This window comes from Cibotium barometz, chromosome 33 (genome assembly GCF_041138505.1).
Source record: "Cibotium barometz isolate CiBa-2024 chromosome 33, ASM4113850v1, whole genome shotgun sequence".
In the NCBI taxonomy this organism is placed as follows: Eukaryota; Viridiplantae; Streptophyta; class Polypodiopsida; order Cyatheales; family Cibotiaceae; genus Cibotium; species Cibotium barometz.
In genome coordinates this window covers 31,446,688-31,457,683 of record NC_141078.1, presented here as the reverse complement: position 1 = coordinate 31,457,683, position 10,996 = coordinate 31,446,688, and positions in this window count along the sequence as shown.

Genomic DNA, 10,996 nt, shown 5'->3' with positions numbered 1-10,996 from the left:
GGATATCTTCTCTTCAGCACACCCTCGACTCCTCGGCTCCAAGCGGCCACTCACTTTTCTCTTCAGACCCACCAGCCAGGCCTGCTCCTACGCGGCAGCTCTCTGTTGCACCCAGACACGGTGGCCTACTTCTGCAGAAAAACCAGCCTCACCACCCTTCGCAACGTTCTGTCCACTCTCACCAACCACTGCCTCTCCTTCGCTAGCCCAGTAGCCCAAGTAAACCAACGCCTACCCTCTGTCACCAACCACTAAACTGGTCGCCGGGCCTACTCCTCCTCCTTTTCGCTACCCGCCACCACCGGCCATGTCCAAGACAAAACAAGGCGACTCTCCAGCCAATTGGCAGCCCCCAGTCGTCGCTAGCAGCCAACACCTTCGTTGCAGTGATTACCAACCATGCTCGCAGGCAGCAAGAAGAACCTGTTCTCTGCAGCTCTCTCCTCTGTCAGTAGTTCTGCACCCACACCCTCTGTCTGTCGCCTGTACTCTGCAAACCCACCAGCCAGGCTCTGCAGCGCCTCAGCAAGGCGACAACCTTTTTTTTTATATCTATCTCCCCGTCACCACGGCACCTTCACCCGTGCCTCTGCAGCTCTGGTCCGTCTTCTGAAGAAGCCTCTCCCAGCAGCTTGTGCTCCCCAGCCTGTCTCTGCAACAGAGGCCGTGCCACCTTTCCCTAGCCGGCCGTCTCCTTTTCCTACTCGTTCCACCCCCCGTCATCTTTTCCATCTGCCAGCTCGCCAACCTTCTTGCGATCCTTCTTGAACGTCACGCTGGCAACAATGCAAGCTCCCATGTGGCCTCCAAAATTATTGGCCACGTTGATATTATATGTTTTTTTTTATTTTGCCTAAGATGGCCACCCTCGCATTTCACACCAATCTAAGGCAACACTGGCCCTTTAACCATTAATTGCTCTTCATGCTTCCACACCCTTCGAGATGCAACCCTCCACCAGTGCCCAATTATCTCTTGGACGCGCATACAAATTCAGGCTACCAAACAGCTAACACCACCTACAGCCAGCCTCACTCCGAACAGGCCTGCAACAAGCTCAAAACCAAACCCTTCTCTCTGTACATCTGCACACGCATTCCATAGCAAGGCCTTCACACATGCCATGCATCCCATATGTACACAAGCCAAAAACATCTTTCAGAAAAATGCCTAACATACTTGCTGCTGCTGCTGCAGGTGCAAGGGAAGAAGGTCCTTGGTGACGAAGTGGCTGGCTACTGTGGCTGTTGGCGAACACAGAGAGACAGGTGGCTGGTGAGTGTGGAGACGCAAAGAGCGTGTGGGAGCTGGCGTCAAAAGTGATCAGCTGAACAAAGAGGACGCGTGGCAGAAGGAGGCCGCCGTTGAGGTACAGTTGTTGCAGGTGACAGAGGGCTCGTGTGGGCCGCCACGTAGGTGAAGTGGACAGAGCAGGGTGCCGAGAGAAGCAGAGAAAGACAGGTGTTGCTGCTTGGTGGTGGGCCGGTAGCACTGCAGATCAGCTGCAGGTGACAGAGACTGAGTGAGAGAGAGATGATGGTCGAGCTGCTACTGACGACACATGCAAAAGTGATGGGCTGCAGAGACTTGAGGGTTAGCTGGTGTGGGCGCCTTCTGAAGTGAGTGGCCGGGTTCATTCTGGTGTGATTGGCACAACATGCAGGCGAGTGGATCATGTGGTGATTGGGGATGTGGTGTATCCTCGGCAAAGACTGGCCTGAGTGAGTGTTTGTAAATTGTGTGAGTAAAGCTTCTGTGTCGGGAGAAGCTTGTATGAAATGTTTTGATTTGGAATATATTGCTGGGTGTCTGCTTCTGTCTATGGTGCCCTTGTTTTGTGCTGTCTTTCTGGCGTGGGTGGGTGGAGAACTGTGAGAAAGTGTTCCAGCCGGTGGGGCTGGTGGTGCCCCCGTTCGTGTGTGTGTTTCCAAGTTTGCGAGGTGGAAGGGCTGTAGAGGCAGGGTTTTCTTTCTTTTTTTCACCTCACATCCTTCTGGTGCCCCCACTGAGGATAGCTCTGGCGTTGTTTTTTGCCTAGAAGGGCGTGTGTCCCACTGAGGAGTTGCTCTGGCATTGTTTGACTGAGGATAACTCTGGCGTTGTGCTTTGGCGTGTGTTCCACTGAGGAGAGCTAAGGAATTGGTACAGGTTGTCATGATGTGGTCCTATCCGGAGTTTCATGGCAGGAAGGGTGAAGATGTGTGTGACTTTTTGGAGCAGATGGAGTTGGCATGCATTAGCAATCATGTCACGAATGAAGAGCAGGTTCTGAGGCTGATAAAGATTTTCTTGAAGGGAGATGCCCGAAGCTGGCTGAAGGATTTTGAAGCACAGGATGCTGGTGTTTTGATCTTGGACAGGTTGAAAGAAGGCCTTTTGGAGCGTTTTCAGCAAGTGGAGGATCCTAGTGTGCTTTGGCAGGAGCTGAGCATCTTGAAGCAAGTCCATGGGCAATCACTGGACGATTTTGTGAAGGTATTTACATGTTTGTTAACATTGAAGCAGGGAGTTCCTCCTATGTTTCTGAAGAAGAGCTTGTTTATTGATGGTTTGCTACCCCATTTGAAGGTCAGGGTTGAGTTAAAGAATCCCAGGTCATTTGATGATGCTGTTAGGGTTGCAAGGGAAAAGGAAGGCAAGGTTTTGAAGCAGATGGAGATGGGTGTATATCCGTATGAAGGTGTTGTGTCTGCAAGGGATATGCATGTAAATTTGGTTGAGGTGAATAAGAGTCCTATGCAAAGTGTGATTAGACAGGAGCCTCAAAGGCCGATACAGATACAAAGGGGGATGTTCTATATGCCTTCAGTTTTTTTCCAAAGTTTTTGAAGCATGTGCAGGTGGATGAAAAGCAAGTAAAGCAGGATGAGGAATCTGGGTCAAGGTTTGAGACTGTTGCAGATGAGGAGTTGCCAGTGGATTTTTCTTTGGATTTGGACGTCGTGGCTGTACATGACAGTGATCTGGATGATATGCATGCACATGGAAGCAAAGAGGATGATGCCTTGGGATTGGCTAATGATAAGAAGGAAGAGGAGCTGGATACAGGACGCTTTGAGGAAGATTCTTTGCGAGATTCTACAAGGGAGGAGGATGGGGTAGAGACTTCTGATGAAGTGAAGATGGTTTGTGATGCGGATGTGGAGAGCGTGGAGAAAGATCCTATCATTATGGATTTTCTTGGACAGCTGGATGATGATATGGTACCCGCGATGGATGAGGTGGATGTTGTTCCATTGGATGCATTATGTGCTGAGGAGTTTTTGGACAATGATACCAGGGGGGTTGGCAGCACTCAGGAAGATATGCATGTGGATTTGGCTGATGAAGAGCGTTGTGATGTGAGTATTGTGCTTGAGGATGATATCTGGGAAGTTGCTAGCCTTGATGAACAGGAGCCAGAGATAGAGATGGATGCTGATATGGCCAAGAGTGTAGCCAAGGCTTCTTTGCGGGTTGCTGAAATGCTGAAGGCAAAGTGCATGGATGACAAGGATTCTGAGCTAGTTGAGCTGAATGGTTGTGAAGAGATGCCTGAACTAGTTGAGCTGGAAGTGCTGGTGGACACTCCCATTGGAGAGGATGTGGATTTTGGTGTGCAGAAAAGTCAAAATGCTGGAACCTGGCCTTCACTGGTGTTGATGGATGGGATGCTAGATGCTGGAATGCCACAGGTTTTGAAGAAGAGGAGGTCTGTTGTGAGTGAAGAGCAAAGGTTTGAAGATGATGCTGTGTGGTCAGAGTCGGTGAATGCTGATCAGATGATTAATGGAAATGGTTTTATGGCTATGGTGAATGTTTGGTATGCAGTGATGCAGCCATGGTGTTTGAGAGATGCTGGGGAATGGGATGGTGAGTTGCTGTTTCCTTTTGATCCTGGTGGATAGCTACTAGACTTTGTGTTTTGCTGCTGAGCATGAATGCTCTAGCAGATGGGGGGGGTGGCAAAGTATGTCAGGCGTTTTTCTGAGAGATATTCTGGGCTCGTGTAGATATGGATGTGTGGCGTGAATAAAGAGCTTTGCTCGGGAATGCGTTGCCAGGTGTACAGGGTGGACTGTTTGGCTTTGGGCTTGTTGCAGGCCTGTCCGGAATGAGGGTCGGCTGGTGATGATATTAGCTGCTTGGTCGTCTTGAAGTGTGTATGCGTCCAGAATTAAATAGCATTGGAAAGTTGCATCTTGAAAAGGTATGGAGGTATGGGCATTGGTGTGAAAGGGAATAACATGGTGGCCATTTTCAAAATGAATAAAATAAAATAAGGATGAACGTGGCCTTCTTGGAAAGTTGGCGTGGAGCTTCACGCAGCTGCCAGCACGACATTCTGGAAGTTGGCGAGTGCGGGTGCTTGGAGGCGGTCTGGTACAAGAGTTGGGAGAGAGCGCGAGGAAAAAAGAAGCCCCCGTGTGTTTTTGTGTTTGGCGTGTGCAGCCACAGGCGCTGGAGGGAAACGTGGGCTAGGTGGTTCGCCGTGTAAAAAGCAGCTGGGCGCAGAGAAGTGTGCTGGCCGTGGTGTGAAGGGCAGCGGGGCCTCTGGAGCATGCAGGCGTGGTGGCTGGAGGGCCGACATGAAGACGGGCTGGCGCGTGGAGCCAGGCGCAGGAGGGCCGCAAGTGGGAGCTGCCTAAGAGCTGTTGGCAAGGAAAAAAGAAGGCCCCGTGTGTTTTTGGGTGGCTAGCTGCAGCCACAGGAGCAGACAGACGTGAAGTGAGATCGCCGTGTGGAGAGTTGGAGGCTCTGGGGTGTGCCGCCAAACGCTGGAGAGAGGAGCCGTCTCTGATAGGCAAAAGGAGAGAAAGTGTTGCGTGTGGCGCTGGTTGCAGCAGAGAGGGAGCTAAGAGAGTGAGCCGCCTAGGTGCTGGTGTAAGGAAGGGTTTGCAGAGAAGCTAGAGAAGTGTGGTTGCTGCCGTGTGGAGGAGAGACCTTTCTGGTGCATGGAGGCAAACTGCTGGGCAGAGGTGTGAAGACAGCCAGCGTAGGTAACCGGTTCTGGTGTGAAGAGAACATGCATAGGCTGGTGTTGGTGCTAGTTGAAGGCGCCTGGATCATCAAGTGAAGAGGTCTGCTGTGCAGAGAAGCAAGAGTGGCTGGCGCGCGCAGACAAAAAAGTGGAAAAAGCCGTTGTGTAAAGCTGGGGGTCCTCCTTTGTGAAGTGCAGCCTCCCGTGTGAAAGAAGACGGCGACGTGTGGAGGTGCTGGCGTTAAAGGCCGCCATGGAAGCCTTGTGATGACTGGATGTTGCTATAGCTGCTGCAGGTGCAAGAGAAGAAGGTCCTTGGTGACGAAGTGGCTGGCTACTGTGGCTGTTGGCGAACACAGAGAGACAGGTGGCTGGTGAGTGTGGAGACGCAAAGAGCGTGTGGGAGCTGGCGTCAAAAGTGATCAGCTGAACAAAGAGGACGCGTGGCAGAAGGAGGCCGCCGTTGAGGTACAGTTGCAGGTGACAGAGGGCTCGTGTGGGCCGTCGCGTAGGTGAAGTGGACAGAGCAGGGTGCCGAGTGAAGCAGAGAAAGACAGGTGTTGCTGCTTGGTGGTGGGCCGGTAGCACTGCAGATCAGCTGCACGTGACAGAGACTGAGTGAGAGAGAGATGATGGTCGATCTGCTGTGCTGACGACACATGCAGAAGTGATGAGCTGCAGAGACTTGAGGGTTAGCTGGTGTGGGCGCCTTCTGAAGTGAGAGTGGCCGGGTTCATTTTGGTGTGATTGGCACAGCATGCAGGCGAGTGGATCATGTGGTGATTGGGGATGTGGTGTATCCTCGGCAGAGATTGGCCTGAGTGAGTGTTTGTAAATTGTGTGAGTAAAGCTTCTGTGTCGGGAGAAGCTTGTATGAAATGTTTTGATTTGGAATATATTGCTGGGTGTCTGCTTCTGTCTATGGTGCCCTTGTTTTGTGCTGTCTTTCTGGCGTGGGTGGGTGGAGAACTGTGAGAAAGTGTTCCAGCCGGTGGCTGGTGGTGCCCCCGTTCGTGTGTGTGTTTCCAAGTTTGCGAGGTGGAAGGGCTGTAGAGGCAGGGTTTTCTTTCTTTTTTTCACCTCACAGTTGGTAGACACCCTTCTGGAGTCAGGTCTTACGGAGCTTCCCTCCGAATGGACCACAGAGGACGGACCTCGAAGATCGCATAGAGTTCGTGACAAAAGTCATTCAGTGGAGCTTTTACAAGTAAACTATGTTTTGATGTCTCGTATCATGTGGGACAAAGAGCCCACTTCCGTCAAGGAAGTCCTTGCACAGGATACTTGGTGGAGGAAAGCCATGCAGGTGGAACTGGATGCCATAGAGAAGAATAACACTTGGGAGTTGGTTCCGAGGCCATCAAAATAGTCTGTCATTGGTGTCAAGTGGATCTTTAAGACCAAGTATATGTCAGATGGGTCAATGGACAAACACAAAGCCAGACTTGTGGCTAAGGGTTATGCTCAGCAGCCTAGCATCGACTATGAGGATACCTTTGCACCAGCAGCGAGGATGACCACGATTCGGACCGTTCTTGCCCTTGCTTAAGCCTATCACATCACCGATGGACCCGAACACGTAACTTACAGTGAATGATCCTTGTGAGTCAGTTGATGCCTCTCTGTACCGGAAGCTGGTTGGTTCATTGATCTGGTTGTTGAACACCAGATTGGACTAGAGCTTTCCTGTGGGGTTATTGAGCTCGTTTATGCAAACATCGTCGAAGTCTCATTGGGACGCAAGATTGCGAATCTTGCGGTATCTGCAGGGTACGAAGGATCTTGGACTCTTCTACACCACTGGAGGTGAAACCAAGGAACGAGTTCGACTCCAAGGTTGGAGTGACTCAGATCGGGGAGGAGATCCAGAAACGAGGAGATCTACATCAGGCTACAGTTTTACCCTCAGCTCAGGAGCTGTTTCATGGAACAGCAAGTGGCAGCCAACTATTGCCTTGTCTACAGAGGCAGAGTACCGGGCTGCTTGTGGTGCTACTTGCGAGGTTGTGTGGCTGCGGAGGTTGCTTGGCGAGATTGGGTTTCCACAGAAGGAACCCACGGTCATCCGGTGCAATAACCAAAGCTGTATCGCTATTGCTCGAAACGCTGTCTTCCATGCCCAGACCAAGCACATAGAGATACAATATCACTTTGTTCGTGAGAAGATCTTGGTTGGTGTTCGACGGAGGACAATGCGACGGACCTCTTCACGAAGTCTCTACCTCAGGCTATGCTTCGGCAACACTCCAACTCACTAGGGTTGGTTCCACATCCAAGAGCTAACACTATGTCAGGGCCTCTGTTGTGGGTGTGCCCGCCCGTATTTGGTGTCTTTCCATTTTTCCTCACTCTCTTTATTTTTTCCCTATATTTCTAGAGTTGTGCATGGGATGTCGCCTGCCCCAGATGACTGGCCGATTGTATCTGTGATGCCCAACTCATCTGGTGCTTCACGACCCTGTTTCAGCGCTGGCCGACTGTTTCTCTTCTAGCCGACTGGACATTTTCTGGTCGTGGGCCGCTGTCGGCTGCTGCTGACTCTGGGCTGGCCAACCAGCAACCAGGGGCCATATAAAATGGCCCCTTGCCCACACACTCCATGTATTATTCCGAGATTTTATTGGTGTAAATAGCAGAGTTACACAAGCTTCTCTCTCTCTCTTTCATCTGTGTATTGCTCTCTACAGCAGTTGTCTTCATTTCCACTGTGCATAACACATGTATGGCTCATGGAGCCTAACATGATGTAATTCCCTGGGACTAGCTATCGTGGAGATCTTTTGTATTCAGGATCATGAGCCCTGCACATTTTATCGAATACAACTGAGCAGATGGGTGTTTCTTCCAGTCTAGCTACACTCATGTGTGTGCATGACTTTGATTATATCTTTGGATGACTTGTCTTGTTTGCTTGGACAATGCCTCAGATTTTTGCCTGCGTTGTCCATGGGACCGGGGACGCCTGGGCACCCTGTGGACGTATATGTGCACACCTCTTTGGGACTGACAGGTGGTCTACATGTGTTTTGCAAGTGGTAAGTGTACCCAAAAACCCAATTTACAGCTTTATGCTTTCATATACTGATAATTATGGGTGCAGGTTCACACACACTTATAAGTGGCTGGACAACTTATAAGGTATTCACATTGGACACGACTATTTTAATACATGTGGCAGCCATAAGGTGGACACCGGGCGAGATTTGAACCAACTAATGGTAAGCGCCCCCCTTCTGGACCACCAGAAAAGCACACGTGTGGATTATTTTCAGCAGGAAGTGTAAACCGACCTCGGTCTTCAGACAAAACCAAAGGGCAGTGCAAAAACAAACTCGCACACAAAACACGTCAAAACACCTTTGAGGACCAAGAAAAGGAAAACAAACAATGGGAGCTAGAGTGCTCTTGCAAATAGTACACAGACACCAACTGGTCCCAAAACGCAGTGGCGTCCCTTGCGGTATTTCTTTAATTGATTATAAGAGAGCTTTGATTACAATAAGGGTGGAAACTCAGCCGTCACAGTAGAACTCCTGAAGCCTGCAAAGACCCTGCATCATGGCTTCATATCCACTCGGCATCCACAAACAAGTCTAGTCATTGTTCACATCAAAAGACTCCCACACATTGAGTCTGTATATAGAAGCTTTCTCCCATGATCATAACTACCACAACCATCCATAGCCTCTCACCCTATGAACAGCATCACACCCTGACACATCCAGCGCTCCTGCATCACAACAAAGACTCCAAACTATTTCCCAAAAGAGAACTCGCATCACAGCAGAGCATACCATACAGTCGACACACTTGTACCAACCCTCTCTGCCTTCCAAGGGTGCTATCCATCTCAGTCATGGATTCCTCAACCCCTGTCCAATCAGCAGCAAGGCTGTACCAAACATGTGTTCATTCTTGTACCCACTGCCTTCATGTGACCTATCTCCTAGAGAAACCATAAGCACATGTTTCCTCGAGAAACCGCATGTGACCTATCTCTTGGAGAAACCCAAATACATGTTTCCACATGAATCAAAGACTTGTTTCAGCAAACATCAGGTGACCTGTGTCCCCATGAAACATCTGGTCTGGCCCAGCATGAAACCCATGTCCTGTTTCCACGTGAAAACATTCTCGGCACATACTCAAATGTAGTGCCAACACAACACACAAACAAAAGAGAGAGCTCTTACTAAATATGTCTGGCTGTATTTCTTCCCCACAACTATGTTACATAGGTATGCCCAAAACTGCAGGTCCCTCTGTCCTTCCAAGGAGGAAGAAAGCAATCTGCTCCATGGGTATGCACCCATGAGAGCTTGTGTCGCTCCCATGCCAAGAAACATAACCAGGTGACCTTGTACTTGCAGCCAATAACCCATGTACACAATGTACTTGCAGCCAAGCAAAACAGCCCATAAATAGTCTCAAAACATCCCTATTGCAAGGAGGACCAGCACACTTGTGCACCTCTGTCCAGCAGCCACCTATGGGTGAAAGGAGCTGTACACTACAGTCCAACTGGAGTCTCCTATGCACTGCCAAAGACCTGCATGGTCTTCTGCAGTGTTATTCTCCTGCAAACCAACCCTATGACCATCTCTGCAGTCTTGGCCGCCTGAGAGTCCATAGAAACCAGCCCCTCCCTTCTGCAAAAACACGCCGCCCTCCAAAAAGCTCACACCTGGCTGCCTGTGTGTCTAGAGAAACCAGCCTGTAAGTTGCAGCCTGACTCTGTGCAAAAGAGGAAGCCAACGTGTAAGAGTAATCCAGTCCTCCGTGTGCCAAGCCAAAGAGGGGGAGAGAGAGCATATGCTGTCGCTTCAGCCCGCCAGCCCTCCTTCAGAAAAAGCGCACACGTGGCCAAAAAAAACTAGAGGCCCACGTTTTTGTTTTTCTCCAAAAGAAGTTGCCCCCTTTATTTACATGGAACCTTAGTCCCCATGAAAAGGTTTTTAATAAAACCTTGGTCCATTCCACACATGGGATTATTTTAATTAAATTCCATGCCCCTAGGGTCACCTTGACCCCAAGGGTGGACTTTAACACGTCCTGCACTCTGACCACCATGCTCGGTATTCACCAGCTCTGCCCACACCCTCCAAGTCCTCTAGGGTTAGGGTTAGGGTTTTCCAGCATAGAGCCAAGGATACATCTTACATGACCATCTTGCCAAAAATTCTCAGGGTCGGGATGGGAAGCCCTTATTACTGGCAGAAAACTCAGATTGGCAGCATGCGCCTGCTTTTCTGGGTGCATAGGAGCTGGTCGACCAGTTTTTGCAGCTGTGGGCATCCTTTTCTCACCATCCATCGTGACGGAAACCATCCAAGTGTATGGTAGAAATTGGTCAACTACTCTTGGGAGCCTTTCTTGCTGCTGGCCGCCTGTTTACAGCTCTTAAAAAGCTGCTGGTCAGGGTATACAAGAGGGGAGAAAGCTGGCCGATTGGAGGGAGAGTCATCTTTTGCTCTTCCTGGAATGTGTGCTGCTGCCAGTCGACCCCTTTTGTGGCTTCTGAGAGCTAGTCGACTGTTGCTAACAGCCCTATAAGATTGGTCGACTAGTTCTATGAGCCAAACAAGAGGAAGATGAAGATGCAGAGCTGTCCCACACTGACGTCCATGGTTGTCCTACATATGCTTTATGCCAGGAATGCTCACTTGTGCTGAGAATTGTCAGCAAATTCAGTTTATGTTATGTATTCTTGTTTTCATATTGTATTGGAAGAAATAGGGGTGAACCCTGGGCACTTGCAAAGTTGTATTGGAAGCAGACTCCTTTTTGGTATTCTAACCATTAAGGGAAGGGGGGGGGGGGGTCAGCCCATCTTCTGGCCCCTAGTGTGGTGTACTGTGCAGATTTGTCATCTTGTTTTATCTGGCATCTGGCATGCTTATGTGTATTTTCAGATTTCACGATTGATAAGATTTTCCGTGTACACGATTGATAAGATTTTCCGTGTACAATTGCCCTTCCGTTTACAGTACAAACTCATCAAGGACCAAATGGGATTCAAAGAACTGCAAGTGCATC